The 10,000-nt window shown below is 52.4% G+C and overlaps 4 non-coding genes across 4 annotated transcripts; 1 reads left to right on the top strand and 3 right to left on the bottom strand.

Moving 5' to 3' along the window:
* Positions 1-2,685: 2,685 nt before the first annotated feature.
* Positions 2,686-2,757, bottom strand: TRNAW-CCA (transfer RNA tryptophan (anticodon CCA)). Its single transcript has one exon. It is a non-coding gene; the product is annotated as a tRNA-Trp (tRNA).
* A 253-nt stretch (positions 2,758-3,010) lies between these two features.
* On the bottom strand, positions 3,011-3,084 carry TRNAN-GUU (transfer RNA asparagine (anticodon GUU)). Its single transcript has one exon. It is a non-coding gene; the product is annotated as a tRNA-Asn (tRNA).
* A 1,690-nt stretch (positions 3,085-4,774) lies between these two features.
* Positions 4,775-4,845, top strand: TRNAG-GCC (transfer RNA glycine (anticodon GCC)). Its single transcript has one exon. It is a non-coding gene; the product is annotated as a tRNA-Gly (tRNA).
* A 4,870-nt stretch (positions 4,846-9,715) lies between these two features.
* TRNAN-GUU (transfer RNA asparagine (anticodon GUU)) lies at positions 9,716-9,789 on the bottom strand. Its single transcript has one exon. It is a non-coding gene; the product is annotated as a tRNA-Asn (tRNA).
* Between the last annotated feature and the right edge of the window lie 211 nt (positions 9,790-10,000).

Below are 10,000 nucleotides of genomic sequence, written 5' to 3'. Positions count from 1 at the left end.
AGATTGCTGGTGGTCTGGAGGGTGCTTTCTGTCAGCCACTTCTCCCGGGAGCAGCCAGAGAGCAGGCTGATGTCGTGCTCTGTCAAGCACAACACTGGCCCCAAACCACTGTCCTTAGCAAAAGCAGAAACATTCATAGTTTCAGACTCCTGCATCTGATTCCTGCCATCAGCATGTGAACGTTTGGCAGTCCAAGGCTTGCCATGCAAACTTTGTTCATAGGTGTCCCATGCGAATGCATGGGCCTCATCACTACTGTCTACGGCAGGGCTCTCTGCTCAGCCTATGTAAGTGAAGCATTGGTGGTTCAGTGGTAGAATTCTCGCCTGCCACACGGGAGGCCCGGGTTCGATTCCCGGCCAATGCAAAGCGCCCTTCTTTTGGCTTTGCTTTAGAAGTCAGAGATATAGACTTGGTGGGGAAAAAAATGTCAAAGAGTGATCCCGACGTGATTCGAACACGCAACCTTCTGATCTGGAGTCAGACGCGCTACCGTTGCGCCACGAGGTCCCTGTGCATGCAGTTCTCAGCCCCGGATCAAGAAATGCTTCTGTGCCTTTTATTGGCCCTCAGTACGCCTGTGGTTAAAGTAGAAGGCTTGGTGTCCCGTTTCCAGTCCTATTGGTGGAAATGACTAGAGGTGAAGAGATGAGAGAAGATAGAAATGTTGAGATAGAGCATGTCACGCAGGCAAAGCGAGAGCTCTAAGAGCAAAGCCAGACAGCTGTGTTTTAATTCAGGACTTGATGTAGGCAAAAGCATATGTCCCTGGGTGGGCTTGAACCACCAACCTTTCGGTTAACAGCCGAACGTGCTAACCGATTGCGCCACAGAGACCAACCACTGCAGTGAGCGTGTTGGGACTCAATATATGTTTTTACCTTTGTGCTCCTGCCTGCAGCTCTAAGGTCCTGGCATAAGACAGGTAGGCTTAGACTCCATTGTGACATGTCTTACCTCTCTTAGAAGAAGGTTCTGAGTTGCCAGGCAGCTTATCTTCTGCCGGGCACACTTTCCTTTGCAGGCTTTCAGGTTGTGAATCCAGCACTGCTTAGGTGTCCATGTCAGACATGAGCAGCTCATTGAGCCCCACTGTGTGTTTTTTGTGGAGATACAACTCTCAGACTAGAGGGAGCAGGCGGGAAGTGGGTGAGACTCACACAGGGTGGGTGGGGCAGTTAAAGGATGTTATCTAATAGTGTAATCGAGGAGTTGGGTTTTTTGTGCACTACACTTTAACCAGCGATTCTTTCTAAAAGGAAATCCCAGGGCAGTACCCGCAATGAGTGGCATCCCCACACCCGAGGTTGCATTGTGGTAGCTGTTCCCTGAGCCCACAGCCCCTGTCCCCATGTCGCCCTTTCTCCTCGTGTAACTCACCCCAGGTTCGGTGGCTCTGATACTTGCTGCTTCTGCTGCGCGATCATCCCCATGATCTGGGCCTTTGTACGAAATGTCATGTAAGATGACTTTATTCAGCACAGCGTTTGTCATTTGCTTGGTTGTCCTGTCACTGTTGGATGTTTTCTTGCGCAGACTACTGTCTAATGGTGGGAAGGCCACGGGACACGTGACTTTTCTCTTTCCTTCTTAGCATAGTTTCCTGCCACTGTCTTGTTGTGCTGCCAGCCTGTGAGACACGTGTCTTGCCCATCTCAGCTCCACTGTGGCATGTTAGATATGTCTTTGAGCAGAGTCCCGGTCCCAGAGCTGCTGCCTTCTCTGCACTCTGGCTTGTAAGACTGCAGGCAAAGGCCCTCCCTGGCCCCTCAGCCAGATAGATACATTTACCTGCAGGGCTCAGCTTTGGTGAAAGATATTGGCGAGAGAGAGGAAAGGGGACGGACCGTGGTGCACCCCCTATTTTGCATAGAACCACAGCCTCCTGGGAGGGCAGAGACATGAGGGTTCTCAGGGAAAGCCCTCCCAGGAGTGTTGAAGGGCAGGACGTGAAACACAGCAATCCCGGAATGGCCTGGTCTAAGATGCCTGTGCAATAGGCCTGGCCCTAGGCTTCCGGGGCTCTTCCTCGGCAGAGGCCCCAGTGGTATGAGCCCGACCAGGGCTGTGCCCGACCAGGGCTGTAGGGCGCGTTGGGAGCGCGTTAGGGACGCGAAAGAGGGCGCAGGGCGCAGAACTCTGCCCGTTTCTCCCCAGGATTTTGGGGAGGACAGGGAATCTGGCCAGGTCAGTGACTAGGCTTTCCCAGAAGGAAAGTCCAGTGACAGTGGCATGTTGTGAAACACAAGATTGCTGGTGGTCTGGAGGGTGCTTTCTGTCAGCCACTTCTCCCGGGAGCAGCCAGAGAGCAGGCTGATGTCGTGCTCTGTCAAGCACAACACTGGCCCCAAACCACTGTCCTTAGCAAAAGCAGAAACATTCATAGTTTCAGTCTCCTGCATCTGATTCCTGCCATCAGCATGTGAACGTTTGGCAGTCCAAGGCTTGCCATGCAAACTTTGTTCATAGGTGTCCCATGCGAATGCATGGGCCTCATCACTACTGTCTACGGCAGGGCTCTCTGCTCAGCCTATGTAAGTGAAGCATTGGTGGTTCAGTGGTAGAATTCTTGCCTGCCACGCGGGATGCCCGGGTTCGATTCCCAGCCAATGCAAAGCGCCCTTCTTTTGGCTTTGCTTTAGAAGTCAGAGATATAGACTTGGTGGGGAAAAAAATGTCAAAGAGTGACCCCGACGTGATTTGAACACGCAACCTTCTGATCTGGAGTCAGACGCGCTACCGTTGCGCCACGAGGTCCCTGTGCATGCAGTTCTCAGCCCCGGATCAAGAAATGCTTCTGTGCCTTTTATTGGCCCTCAGTACGCCTGTGGTTAAAGTAGAAGGCTTGGTGTCCCGTTTCCAGTCCTATTGGTGGAAATGACTAGAGGTGAAGAGATGAGAGAAGATAGAAATGTTGAGATAGAGCATGTCACGCAGGCAAAGCGAGAGCTCTAAGAGCAAAGCCAGACAGCTGTGTTTTAATTCAGGACTTGATGTAGGCAAAAGCATACGTCCCTGGGTGGGCTTGAACCACCAACCTTTCGGTTAACAGCCGAACGCGCTAACCGATTGCGCCACAGAGACCAACCACCGCAGTGAGCGTGTTGGGACTCAATATATGTTTTTACCTTTGTGCTCCTGCCTGCAGCTCTAAGGTCCTGGCATAAGACAGGTAGGCTTAGACTCCATTGTGACATGTCTTACTTCTCTTAGAAGAAGGTTCTGAGTTGCCAGGCAGCTTATCTTCTGCTGGGCACACTTTCCTTTGCAGGCTTTCAGGTTGTGAATCCAGCACTGCTTAGGTGTCCATGTCAGACATGAGCAGCTCATTGAGCCCCACTGTGTGTTTTTTGTGGAGATACAACTCTCAGACTAGAGGGAGCAGGCGGGAAGTGGGTGAGACTCACACAGGGTGGGTGGGGCAGTTAAAGGATGTTATCTAATAGTGTAATCGAGGAGTTGGGTTTTTTGTGCACTACACTTTAACCAGCGATTCTTTCTAAAAGGAAATCCCAGGGCAGTACCCGCAATGAGTGGCATCCCCACACCCGAGGTTGCATTGTGGTAGCTGTTCCCTGAGCCCATAGCCCCTGTCCCCATGTCGCCCTTTCTCCTCGTGTAACTCACCCCAGGTTCGGTGGCTCTGATACTTGCTGCTTCTGCTGCGCGATCATCCCCATGATCTGGGCCTTTGTACAAAATGTCATGTAAGATGACTTTATTCAGCACGGCGTTTGTCATTTGCTTGGTTGTCCTGTCACTGTTGGATGTTTTCTTGCGCAGACTACTGTCTAATGGTGGGAAGGCCACGAGACACGTGACTTTTCTCTTTCCTTGTTAGCATAGTTTCCTGCCACTGTCTTGGTGTGCTGCCAGCCTGTGAGACACGTGTCTTGCCCATCTCAGCTCCACTGTGGCATGTTAGATATGTCTTTGAGCAGAGTCCCGGTCCCAGAGCTGCTGCCTTCTCTGCACTCTGGCTTGTAAGACTGCAGGCAAAGGCCCTCCCTGGCCCCTCAGCCAGATAGATACATTTACCTGCAGGGCTCAGCTTTGGTGAAAGATATTGGCGAGAGAGAGGAAAGGGGACGGCCCGTGGTGCACCCCCTATTTTGCATAGAACCACAGCCTCCTGGGAGGGCAGAGACATGAGGGTTCTCAGGGAAAGCCCTCCCAGGAGTGTTGAAGGGCAGGACGTGAAACACAGCAATCCCGGAATGGCCTGGTCTAAGATGCCTGTGCAATAGGCCTAGCCCTAGGCTTCCGGGGCTCTTCCTCGGCAGAGGCCCCAGTGGTATGAGCCCGACCAGGGCTGTAGGGCGCGTTGGGAGCGCGTTAGGGACACGAAAGAGGGCGCAGGGCGCAGAACTCTGCCCGTTTCTCCCCAGGATTTTGGGGAGGACAGGGAATCTGGCCAGGTCAGTGACTAGGCTTTCCCAGAAGGAAAGTCCAGTGACAGTGGCATGTTGTGAAACACAAGATTGCTGGTGGTCTGGAGGGTGCTTTCTGTCAGCCACTTCTCCCGGGAGCAGCCGGAGAGCAGGCTGATGTCGTGCTCTGTCAAGCACAACACTGGCCCCAAACCACTGTCCTTAGCAAAAGCAGAAACATTCATAGTTTCAGTCTCCTGCATCTGATTCCTGCCATCAGCATGTGAACGTTTGGCAGTCCAAGGCTTGCCATGCAAACTTTGTTCATAGGTGTCCCATGCGAATGCATGGGCCTCATCACTACTGTCTACGGCAGGGCTCTCTGCTCAGCCTATGTAAGTGAAGCATTGGTGGTTCAGTGGTAGAATTCTCGCCTGCCACGCGGGAGGCCCGGGTTCGATTCCCGGCCAATGCAAAGCGCCCTTCTTTTGGCTTTGCTTTAGAAGTCAGAGATATAGACTTGGTGGGGAAAAAAATGTCAAAGAGTGACCCCGACGTGATGTGAACACGCAACCTTCTGATCTGGAGTCAGACGCGCTACCGTTGCGCCACGAGGTCCCTGTGCATGCAGTTCTCAGCCCCGGATCAAGAAATGCTTCTGTGCCTTTTATTGGCCCTCAGTACGCCTGTGGTTAAAGTAGAAGGCTTGGTGTCCCGTTTCCAGTCCTATTGGTGGAAATGACTAGAGGTGAAGAGATGAGAGAAGATAGAAATGTTGAGATAGAGCATGTCACGCAGGCAAAGCGAGAGCTCTAAGAGCAAAGCCAGACAGCTGTGTTTTAATTCAGGACTTGATGTAGGCAAAAGCATACGTCCCTGGGTGGGCTTGAACCACCAACTTTTCGGTTAACAGCCGAACGCGCTAACCGATTGCGCCACAGAGACCAACCACCGCAGTGAGTGTGTTGGGACTCAATATATGTTTTTACCTTTGTGCTCCTGCCTGCAGCTCTAAGGTCCTGGCATAAGACAGGTAGGCTTAGACTCCATTGTGACATGTCTTACTTCTCTTAGAAGAAGGTTCTGAGTTGCCAGGCAGCTTATCTTCTGCCGGGCACACTTTCCTTTGCAGGCTTTCAGGTTGTGAATCCAGCACTGCTTAGGTGTCCATGTCAGACATGAGCAGCTCATTGAGCCCCACTGTGTGTTTTTTGTGGAGATACAACTCTCAGACTAGAGGGAGCAGGCAGGAAGTGGGTGAGACTCACACAGGGTGGGTGGGGCAGTTAAAGGATGTTATCTAATAGTGTAATCGAGGAGTTGGGTTTTTTGTGCACTACACTTTAACCAGCGATTCTTTCTAAAAGGAAATCCCAGGGCAGTACCCGCAATGAGTGGCATCCCCACACCCGAGGTTGCATTGTGGTAGCTGTTCCCTGAGCCCCTAGCCCCTGTCCCCATGTCGCCCTTTCTCCTCGTGTAACTCACCTCAGGTTCGGTGGCTCTGATACTTGCTGCTTCTGCGCGATCATCCCCATGATCTGGGCCTTTGTACGAAATGTCATGTAAGATGACTTTATTCAGCACAGCGTTTGTCATTTGCTTGGTTGTCCTGTCACTGTTGGATGTTTTCTTGCGCAGACTACTGTCTAATGGTGGGAAGGCCACGAGACACGTGACTTTTCTCTTTCCTTGTTAGCATAGTTTCCTGCCACTGTCTTGTTGTGCTGCCTGCCTGTGAGACACGTGTCTTGCCCATCTCAGCTCCACTGTGGCATGTTAGATATGTCTTTGAGCAGAGTCCCGGTCCCAGAGCTGCTGCCTTCTCTGCACTCTGGCTTGTAAGACTGCAGGCAAAGGCCCTCCCTGGACCCTCAGCCAGATAGATACATTTACCTGCAGGGCTCAGCTTTGGTGAAAGATATTGGCGAGAGAGAGGAAAGGGGACGGCCCGTGGTGCACCCCCTATTTTGCATAGAACCACAGCCTCCTGGGAGGGCAGAGACATGAGGGTTCTCAGGGAAAGCCCTCCCAGGAGTGTTGAAGGGCAGGACGTGAAACACAGCAATCCCGGAATGGCCTGGTCTAAGATGCCTGTGCAATAGGCCTGGCCCTAGGCTTCCGGGGCTCTTCCTCGGCAGAGGCCCCAGTGGTATGAGCCCGACCAGGGCTGTAGGGCGCGTTGGGAGCGCGCTAGGGACGCGAAAGAGGGCGCAGGGCGCAGAACTCTGCCCGTTTCTCCCCAGGATTTTGGGGAGGACAGGGAATCTGGCCAGGTCAGTGACTAGGCTTTCCCAGAAGGAAAGTCCAGTGACAGTGGCATGTTGTGAAACACAAGATTGCTGGTGGTCTGGAGGGTGCTTTCTGTCAGCCACTTCTCCCGGGAGCAGCCAGAGAGCAGGCTGATGTCGTGCTCTGTCAAGCACAACACTGGCCCCAAACCACTGTCCTTAGCAAAAGCAGAAACATTCATAGTTTCAGACTCCTGCATCTGATTCCTGCCATCAGCATGTGAACGTTTGGCAGTCCAAGGCTTGCCATGCAAACTTTGTTCATAGGTGTCCCATGCGAATGCATGGGCCTCATCACTACTGTCTACGGCAGGGCTCTCTGCTCAGCCTATGTAAGTGAAGCATTGGTGGTTCAGTGGTAGAATTCTCGCCTGCCACACGGGAGGCCCGGGTTCGATTCCCGGCCAATGCAAAGCGCCCTTCTTTTGGCTTTGCTTTAGAAGTCAGAGATATAGACTTGGTGGGGAAAAAAATGTCAAAGAGTGATCCCGACGTGATTCGAACACGCAACCTTCTGATCTGGAGTCAGACGCGCTACCGTTGCGCCACGAGGTCCCTGTGCATGCAGTTCTCAGCCCCGGATCAAGAAATGCTTCTGTGCCTTTTATTGGCCCTCAGTACGCCTGTGGTTAAAGTAGAAGGCTTGGTGTCCCGTTTCCAGTCCTATTGGTGGAAATGACTAGAGGTGAAGAGATGAGAGAAGATAGAAATGTTGAGATAGAGCATGTCACGCAGGCAAAGCGAGAGCTCTAAGAGCAAAGCCAGACAGCTGTGTTTTAATTCAGGACTTGATGTAGGCAAAAGCATATGTCCCTGGGTGGGCTTGAACCACCAACCTTTCGGTTAACAGCCTAACGTGCTAACCGATTGCGCCACAGAGACCAACCACTGCAGTGAGCGTGTTGGGACTCAATATATGTTTTTACCTTTGTGCTCCTGCCTGCAGCTCTAAGGTCCTGGCATAAGACAGGTAGGCTTAGACTCCATTGTGACATGTCTTACCTCTCTTAGAAGAAGGTTCTGAGTTGCCAGGCAGCTTATCTTCTGCCGGGCACACTTTCCTTTGCAGGCTTTCAGGTTGTGAATCCAGCACTGCTTAGGTGTCCATGTCAGACATGAGCAGCTCATTGAGCCCCACTGTGTGTTTTTTGTGGAGATACAACTCTCAGACTAGAGGGAGCAGGCGGGAAGTGGGTGAGACTCACACAGGGTGGGTGGGGCAGTTAAAGGATGTTATCTAATAGTGTAATCGAGGAGTTGGGTTTTTTGTGCACTACACTTTAACCAGCGATTCTTTCTAAAAGGAAATCCCAGGGCAGTACCCGCAATGAGTGGCATCCCCACACCCGAGGTTGCATTGTGGTAGCTGTTCCCTGAGCCCACAGCCCCTGTCCCCATGTCGCCCTTTCTCCTCGTGTAACTCACCCCAGGTTCGGTGGCTCTGATACTTGCTGCTTCTGCTGCGCGATCATCCCCATGATCTGGGCCTTTGTACGAAATGTCATGTAAGATGACTTTATTCAGCACAGCGTTTGTCATTTGCTTGGTTGTCCTGTCACTGTTGGATGTTTTCTTGCGCAGACTACTGTCTAATGGTGGGAAGGCCACGGGACACGTGACTTTTCTCTTTCCTTCTTAGCATAGTTTCCTGCCACTGTCTTGTTGTGCTGCCAGCCTGTGAGACACGTGTCTTGCCCATCTCAGCTCCACTGTGGCATGTTAGATATGTCTTTGAGCAGAGTCCCGGTCCCAGAGCTGCTGCCTTCTCTGCACTCTGGCTTGTAAGACTGCAGGCAAAGGCCCTCCCTGGCCCCTCAGCCAGATAGATACATTTACCTGCAGGGCTCAGCTTTGGTGAAAGATATTGGCGAGAGAGAGGAAAGGGGACGGACCGTGGTGCACCCCCTATTTTGCATAGAACCACAGCCTCCTGGGAGGGCAGAGACATGAGGGTTCTCAGGGAAAGCCCTCCCAGGAGTGTTGAAGGGCAGGACGTGAAACACAGCAATCCCGGAATGGCCTGGTCTAAGATGCCTGTGCAATAGGCCTGGCCCTAGGCTTCCGGGGCTCTTCCTCGGCAGAGGCCCCAGTGGTATGAGCCCGACCAGGGCTGTGCCCGACCAGGGCTGTAGGGCGCGTTTGGAGCGCGTTAGGGACGCGAAAGAGGGCGCAGGGCGCAGAACTCTGCCTGTTTCTCCCCAGGATTTTGGGGAGGACAGGGAATCTGGCCAGGTCAGTGACTAGGCTTTCCCAGAAGGAAAGTCCAGTGACAGTGGCATGTTGTGAAACACAAGATTGCTGGTGGTCTGGAGGGTGCTTTCTGTCAGCCACTTCTCCCGGGAGCAGCCAGAGAGCAGGCTGATGTCGTGCTCTGTCAAGCACAACACTGGCCCCAAACCACTGTCCTTAGCAAAAGCAGAAACATTCATAGTTTCAGTCTCCTGCATCTGATTCCTGCCATCAGCATGTGAACGTTTGGCAGTCCAAGGCTTGCCATGCAAACTTTGTTCATAGGTGTCCCATGCGAATGCATGGGCCTCATCACTACTGTCTACGGCAGGGCTCTCTGCTCAGCCTATGTAAGTGAAGCATTGGTGGTTCAGTGGTAGAATTCTCGCCTGCCACGTGGGAGGCCCGGGTTCGATTCCGGCCAATGCAAAGCGCCCTTCTTTTGGCTTTGCTTTAGAAGTCAGAGATATAGACTTGGTGGGGAAAAAAATGTCAAAGAGTGACCCCGACGTGATTTGAACACGCAACCGTCTGATTTGGAGTCAGACGCGCTACCGTTGCGCCACGAGGTCCCTGTGCATGCAGTTCTCAGCCCCGGATCAAGAAATGCTTCTGTGCCTTTTATTGGCCCTCAGTACGCCTGTGGTTAAAGTAGAAGGCTTGGTGTCCCGTTTCCAGTCCTATTGGTGGAAATGACTAGAGGTGAAGAGATGAGAGAAGATAGAAATGTTGAGATAGAGCATGTCACGCAGGCAAAGCGAGAGCTCTAAGAGCAAAGCCAGACAGCTGTGTTTTAATTCAGGACTTGATGTAGGCAAAAGCAGACGTCCCTGGGTGGGCTTGAACCACCAACCTTTCGGTTAACAGCCGAACGCGCTAACCGATTGCGCCACAGAGACCAACCACCGCAGTGAGCGTGTTGGGACTCAATATATGTTTTTACCTTTGTGCTCCTGCCTGCAGCTCTAAGGTCCTGGCATAAGACAGGTAGGCTTAGACTCCATTGTGACATGTCTTACTTCTCTTAGAAGAAGGTTCTGAGTTGCCAGGCAGCTTATCTTCTGCCGGGCACACTTTCCTTTGCAGGCTTTCAGGTTGTGAATCCAGCAC

The sequence above is a fragment of the Pleurodeles waltl genome, chromosome 4_1, assembly GCF_031143425.1.
Source record: "Pleurodeles waltl isolate 20211129_DDA chromosome 4_1, aPleWal1.hap1.20221129, whole genome shotgun sequence".
NCBI classification, from domain to species: Eukaryota; Metazoa; Chordata; class Amphibia; order Caudata; family Salamandridae; genus Pleurodeles; species Pleurodeles waltl.
Note: the sequence above shows the minus strand (reverse complement) of the source record. Positions and strands in the feature narration are given on the sequence as shown.